Source organism: Gossypium arboreum, chromosome 1 (genome assembly GCF_025698485.1).
Source record: "Gossypium arboreum isolate Shixiya-1 chromosome 1, ASM2569848v2, whole genome shotgun sequence".
Classification (NCBI taxonomy): Eukaryota; Viridiplantae; Streptophyta; class Magnoliopsida; order Malvales; family Malvaceae; genus Gossypium; species Gossypium arboreum.
The window spans coordinates 27,958,228-27,966,497 of record NC_069070.1 but is presented as its reverse complement, the minus strand read 5'-3'; positions in this window follow the sequence as shown (position 1 = coordinate 27,966,497).

Below are 8,270 nucleotides of genomic sequence, written 5' to 3'. Positions count from 1 at the left end.
AAACCTAAGCTACAATGATAACAAACTAAACTACTACTAAGGACAACTAAAACAAGAAGAAAAACTGTTGGGAAATGTAAAATCTACAGCCAATGAAATGAAAATAAATAACCCTAGAAAAAGAGAAACAGAAGCTAAGAGAAAACCTAAGGAAAACTATGCTTAAATTAAGAAATGTAGCCTCCTTTCACTCTCAACCAAAATTTGGCTGATATAGCAACTATTCTAACCCAATTTTACGTGCCCAAAATACCCTTGAATGGGCCTTCAATGATTATGCTTCGGTATCCGCATATGATGGACCACTGGTAAGGCATGTTAGTTGCTAACTAGATTGTCGTATGTGTTGGGCCACTAGTAAGGCATGTTAGTTGCTAACCAGCCTAGCGTTATGGGTGATGCCTTGGGTAGGGCATGTTAGTTGTTAACCATGACAAAAAGCCATGATTTTGTGGGAAAACATGCATATGTTCGAAATAACATGGAATAAGAAATTTATGATGAGTTGTAAATATGATATCCGAGATTGGCATAAGGAAGGCGTGGGAAAGAGTAAGAAAATGTAAATTTGGATTTGTTGCATGTAATACATGTTATGTATATTTGTAGCAAGTTATGAGACCACCAAATAGAAAGGTTGACTATTTAGTTGTATTGCGTGATATGTATTAAGTCTTAATCTCAATTAATGTGTTTTGGGTGAAATGTATTTGTTAGTTGTAGTGCTCGATGTATTCTATTCGCCAATAGAGAGTTATACTTAATAGGCAATTATATGCCAGTTAACAGGTATGTCTGGGATGACAGAGTAAGTGAAGGTAGCTTTTTTGAAGTATCTATTTTGTTGATGTTAGTGAAACTTTTCTTTGGGAAAGGTGTTGCATACTATATTCAACAGATGTTAAACTCTGCCAGTGGATACTATCTGCCAAGGATAAGTATCCACCATTGTCGTATGTAAAAGGGTAGAAGCTCAATTATCTCTGCGAGAAGTTTGTTAACTTATTTTTATTTGTGTATGTATATATATGTGACCGCCTCAGGACGTAATAACGTCAAGAGTGTAAATACTAGAATAGAATGAAGAATTACGAGGCGATATCCGCAAGCATACTGGTTTAGTTGTAATATAGATTTTACAACAAAGTAAGTAAGTATTCCGAGGATCGTACCTAAGGGAGGCGAGTACTAAATCAATCTTAACCTAAACAATTAAAGATCTAATTAATACTTTAAGTCAGTTATAGTAAGAAAGTAAAATAAGAGATAATTTTAGGGTTTCTTAAGCTAAAGAAATAAAATAACATAAAAAGAGAAAATTGCAAGAGATAGAGAGAAATAAAGTGAATCAAATCTGAAAATGGGTGATTAGATTGCTTCAGTAATCTCAATCAACTATCGTCTCAAGTTCTTCATCAATCAATTAGTCGCTACCCTAGCAGGATCTTTCGATCTCCCACTAACGTAATGAGTCAAGAAGAACTACTTATTTTCCGACCTCACATTCCAGACTGGTTTGGGGTCAAGGTGTTCACGAATAGGCAACACAATTAATTCTCACTTTGATGACTTCTTGGGATTGTCAGGCCTAGGGTTTGTTTCACATTCTTTCTTTCTCAAACAATTGATCCGTTGAATAACCCTACAAAATAGTTCAGAGATCATACTTCCACTCACTAACCCCCCATAAAAGGATTAGTTCCTCGTGGCTTTCGTAAAAAAACATGGAATAAATGGAAGAATTAATCATAAGGAATGGATTGAAATAGAGAGTTTAAGAAAAACCTAATTGATATTGATAATAAGCATGAATCTACAGAAGTTGATATCTTTTACAATCAGATTTCTTGAAGAAAGTAAATAACTAAAACTAGGAAAACCTAAAAAGGAAAGAGAACAAGACTAAATTTGATGGAAGAAAACTAGGTTAAAACTTAGACGCCCTTTACATGTGCTAAAGGGGCCTATTTATAGCCTTCAAGTAGTCGTCGTCTTTAATCCTAGGTTACCTGACGTTTCCGAGCTTAAAGTTCGATTGTGCAAACCAAAACACCCTTGCTTTTTATTTTATTCTCTTCACAGAGTCGATGTCGTAACGTAGCAACCAGCATGTTCGTCTATAGCCATCTTTAGGGGTATGTCACGACACTCTCAGCCTGTGACACGACATTGAAAGCAATTTCTCACTTTTTTTATTCTGCTCCCTATGTTGCGACATCAGATCCCCTATGTTGCGACATAACGTCCAGTATTGACCCGAAATGTCCTCTAATGGTCTCTTACACACTCACAAAGTATGTTAGCTCTCCCTTAGGCCTCATTTGGCCCTTAAGGTTAATAAAAGTTTAACACCTCTTACCCGTATCCAAAGCTAGAACAGGGTTCGAGGCATTACCGGACTTTAACACAAGCACACATACAAAACAGGGCCATAAAATTTTCATTCAAATCAATTTCGTTCATACATATGCAAATTGTCCCTTATAAAGGCCTACGAGGCCCCAAGCATACATCGAAGGTGGTTCGGGACTAAACAGAGAACTTTAGGATAACTTAGAAAATTTTAATACTTTAAGAGTCATACGCCCGTGTGAGTAAGTCGTGTGGTCTCACATGTCCGTGTGGCTTGGGACATGCCCGTGTCCTCAGCTCGTGTAACTCTCTGACTATTACGTCATCAATTAAATAAGGTCACACGGCCAAGTCACACGCTCGTGTGCTTGGGCCTGGGGCGAACTAAATTCCAAAAATTAAGTACAGACTTTACACGGCCTGGGTACACGTCCATGTCTTAAGGCCGTGTCCTTTACGTGACTGAGACACACAGCTGTGTCTTTGCCTATGTGTTTACCACTGGGCATTCTTTTTTTCATAATTAGGGTGTAGAGGACACACGGCCAGATCACACGGCTAGATCATACACCCATGGGCAGACCGTGTGTCACACACGACCAAGGTACATACCCGTATGTCTAACCGTGTGGACAATTTTTAGGCTATTTTTCCAAGCCATTTGCCACCCTTAAACACTCACATACTCAATCCTACTTCATAGCATACAACATGGCACCTTTGACTACACAAGCATGCACCATCATGATTAATCCGTATCTTTGTAATGTGGACATATCACATACTCCCACCATCATACTTCCATATGACATTCCACACCAATTTCATATTATATCATCTTTATAGTTCTTCTTTCAAGTTACTCAATTACGCCATAAATATGGTCATACCTATTAGTCCCCATTCATTCGCCTAATACATGTGCCATTCATCTCACATATTATCCACAAGTAACCAAACCACATCAAAACATAAACAAGTTTGCATGCATGCACCAATAATTAGGGTTACAACCTAAATAATCAATATGAGCCACCTCTCATGGCCATATACAAAATAATCATAATACCATCATGAGCCAACATATTTGGCTAACCAATATGATACATAACAAAAAACCAAGTCCCTATACATGCAATACCCAAAATGATAAAGCTAAATATACTCAAATGTTAAATTGATAGTGTGATCGAGTCTCCGACGTTCTCTGATTCCTGAGCTAGCTTGGCGAAACAATAAGAGATGGAAAAGAAAAAGGGTAAGCATAAAGCTTAGTAAGTTCACATGCAAATAAAAGACAACTTAAACAAGCTTAAATCATGCATTTAACATAACAAACATAATCTTGCATTTTATCAATTCTCATAAACTTATTCTTCTTATATATATCAATACATGTTCTTACAATGAGCTCATCATATTTTATGTCATTCACATGAGTTCAATGTACATACCTGTGCCCACTTGTACATTATAACTTACTTTCATGTTTTGATGCAATCGTTACGATTACTCATAGAAATTTTTTGAACTACTTATTGAACACTCGGAATACTATCGAATACATCGAAAATTTGCACCTAAGTGCCTTATATGCAGCCAATGCTACTTCATATCTCAGATCACATGTTGCTCGTTTACGAGCTACTCATGGGTCTGCTCATGCAAGCTGTTAGGTATCTGTAATACATGTTGGACTACCTCTGTAACACCCCAAACCCGGCCTGGACGTTATGGCCGAATCTGATGATGTCATATGAGAGTGTTTTAAAACAAACCCTATCGAATCATAAACCATTTTAATAGTCGAATTGTTTGAAAACGTTTCTTTGTCGCAGAAGCTTTTAAAACCCATTTATCATTATTATTTTAAGAAACCATTTCTATTTATGAAAAACTCTTAGTTTATTTAAAGAAAACCATATTTTGACGTTGCAGCTTATAATCCATACTCACAGCTCAAAACCCAAATTAAAACTTGAAGTCCAAGTCCAAAGTTATATCAAAATTCCCAAAAACAATGATTAAGCAAAAGCAGAAAGTTCATAAACCAAAAAGTATATGGTCGTGGTCATCGTTAAGTCCTCCACTACACTGATCCACCTACTGCTAAGGATTGCCTGAACAGATAAACAATAAAGGGGTGAGTTTTTGAAACTCAGTGTGTACATCCCCACAATCTAGCATGCATACAAACAAATAACAAAATACAGTCATAATTCGGGCATGGGCCCTTATAAAATCGGTGTGGCCTTAGCCCACTTAAAAATAGAATTAGATACAGTCTTAGGGCTTCAACTCATCTCAGATATAGCATGCATATCAAATCAGAATAACAGAAACATGCCCACAAACCTTGCACACCAACTCTATCCAACCCAACACACTATGTGGGGAAAAAATCGACCCATCTATCCCTGCACACTAAGTATGGGGATAAAATCAACCTATCCAACCCTACACACCATAGAGTACCGTAATGCGGCACATATTAGAAATATGCAACTTAGCTGCTAGATAACAGGCTTATAAAGCCTTTCAATAACTTCCTTCTCTTCATCAAACCCACCCCGATGTAATGCATCATACAAGAATAACATGCTATAATACAGAATAATAGACATATTCTCATAATCAGTACAGAACATATATATGCATACCAAGTATAACATGTTATCTTCCACACCACAATATCATGTCGCAAAAATAGGGGTCTAAGTAATGATTACCGACCCTACGATAGGTCACAGTCATCTTAGGGGACCCTTGCAACCTTACAGTACATTTCAGAAAAATAAGCTCACAAGCCCATGTAGCCTGCCCGTGTGGGCCCATACGGTAGTGTGACCCACACAACCCAATTGGCTGAGCCCGTGTCTCTCACACGACCTACCAGCCATCACACTGTCGTGTCCGTCGCACCCGTGTCACGTGCGCACGACCTGGTTTTTCAACCACACGCCCGTGTGGCATCGATAGAATTTTTTTGGCTTTTATCGAATCTCGTTTTTTGTGCAATCAGACTACACACCTGATATCGATTCACTGGAAAACACTCCGAGCCTCTAGAGACCTAAAATCAGTATATTTCAACCTTTTAGAAACCCAAAAATGAGTCTAAAATGATTAATCATAAAGTCTACAAGTCGACTTACCGCTACAAAACGAATACTACACCGAATCAAATCGACGAAACGCTAAGACCAGCCTCACAAGTGACTCCTAAACAGTAACCAACACCCCATTAAAACACTTAATCAGAGTAATATACCAGTTTGAGAATCGACAACTTACCACCCATACCCTCAACAGTGAATAAACCGAACGATTGCAAGCAAGGAAGAAAGGAGACAAAAGAATTTTGGCAGCACAAGAGCTAAAAGGAAGGGAACAGCAGCAAAACAAAAGAAGAGAGGAAAAGGGAGAAAGGGTAGCCGAATTTGCCAAAAAAAAAGCAGGAAAACTGAAACTGTTAACCCCCCAGTGACTTTCCCCTTAATTCACTCCACTACTCAAATTTCTGATCCAACTCAAACTCTTAGTCGAAACACGTAGCAAAATAATTCCCTTTGCTTACACGGTGATTTGAACTCCAGACCTCCCACACTCCATCACACACTTTAACCACCAGACCAATAGGTTCATTTTGCTATAATTCTACCACTAATTAAATAAAAGCCTATTGAACCCAGATAAGGTTTTATTCAAAAAAATACCAAAATTTGCAAAGGCTAAGGCTTGAACTTGAGACCTCACACACACAACCAGAACACTTAACCATTGAAGCAGATACACAGTTGCGCCATACTCTAACAGAATCAGAAATATAAATTTTTGGGCGTTACAACTCTACCCCCTAAAAGAAAATTTCATCCTCGAAATTTACCTGATCAGAAAATGTGAGGATACTGTTGACGCATCAAATCCTCCGGCTCCTAAGTAGCCTCCTCAATGTTATGATTCTGCCACAGCACCTTTATTAAAGAGATAGATTTCCTATGTAGAATCTTAACGTCGCGATCTAGGATCTAAACCTACTCCTCCTCAAAAGTTAGACCTGGTCTAACCTCAATCTCCTCCACAGGCATAATATGTGTGGGATCAGAGCTATAGCGTCTCAACATTGAGACGTGAAACACATCGTCAATACGATCTAACTCTGAAAATAGCTCTAACTGATATGCGAATGGTCCTACTCGCTTCAGAATCTTGTACGGCCCAATAATTCGAGGGCTCAGCTTGCCCTTGCAACCGAACCTCAAAACTTTTTTCCACAATGAGACTTTAAGAAAAACTATGTCCCCCACAGAATACTCGATGTTCTTCCTCTTCAAATTGGCATAGGACTTCTGTCTATCAAAAGCCGCTTTCAATCGATCTCGAATCAAGCAGACTTTATCTTCAATTTCTGATACTAACTCCGGACCCAGAACTCGTCGCTCACCCAACTCAGTCCAGCATAGAGGAGTGCGACACTTACGACCATACAGTGCCTCGTAAGGCGCCATCTATAAACTAGAGTGATAACTATTGTTGTAAGTGAACTCTACTAATGGCAAGAACGCCTTCCAACTGCCTCGAAAATCTAAAATGCAATCCCTCAACATGTCTTATAGTATCTGAATCACCCTCTCTGACTGACCATCTGTCTGAGAATAGAAAGCAGCACTGAAGTCTAACCTTGATCCTAGAGCCTTATGAAGCTTCTGCCAGAACCGAGACGTAAAACGAGGACCCCTATTAGAAATGATCGAGACAGGTACCCCATGTAGCCTCACAATCTCTAAAATGTAAAATTTGGCCAACTTCTGTAGGGAGAAGTCTGTCTTAACAGGAATGAAATGTGCAGTCTTGGTCAATCGATCCACAATGACCCAAACAGAATCCTTCTTAGTGGGTGTTAGGGGCAACCCACTAACGAAGTCCATCATTACTCGCTCTCATTTCCACATCGGTATCTTAACCGGCTACAACAAACCTGAAAGTAACTGATGCTTAGCCTTAACCTACTGACAAGTCAAACAGCGAGCAACAAAGTCAGTAACCTCACATTTCAACCCTGGCCACCAGTACAACTCTCCAAGATCTCAGTACATCTTGTTCCCACTGATATGCACAGCATAAGGGCTACTATGCGCCTCCCTCAAAATCGACAATCTCAAATTTTCATCATTCGATACACAAATTCGACCACGAAAACATAACACCCCATCACTGTTAAATCTAAAATCAGTCGTAACACTATCCCCTATTTGACGGAAACGTAACTCCAGAGACTTATCCCCCTTCTGTTTATCTCTGATCCAATAAATCTATGTCGGTTTCACCCGAAGTTCTGCCAACAGACTCTCATCGTAAAAAAGACTCAGTCGAGCGAACATCACTCTCAGATCAGTCATAGACCTACGGCTTAACGCATCAGCCACTACATTGGCCTTACCAGGGTGGTACTCAATACTGCAATCATAATCCTTAAGCAGTTCAACCCATCCATGCTGCCTAACATTTAACTCCTTCTGGGTGAGGAGATACTTGAGGCTTTTGTGATCAATGTAGATAGTACACTTTTTACCGTACAGATAGTGCCTCCAGATCTTAAAAGCAAAAACTACTACAGCCAACTCCAAATCATGCGTCGGATAATTAGCCTTATGAGTATTGAGCTAACGAGAACCATACACAACAACCTTACAGTCTTGCATTAGAACATAACCCAAACCCACATGAGACGCATCATTGGATACTACGAAGTCATTACTAAGTTCAGGCTAAACCAGAACAGATGCCAGAGTTAACACAGTTTTGAGCTTCTCAAAGCTCTCTTAGTACACATCAGTCCAAACAAAAGGAACTCTCTTACGCAGCAGCTTAGTCATCGGAGCAGCAATTAAAGAGAACCCCTCTACGAAACATTGATA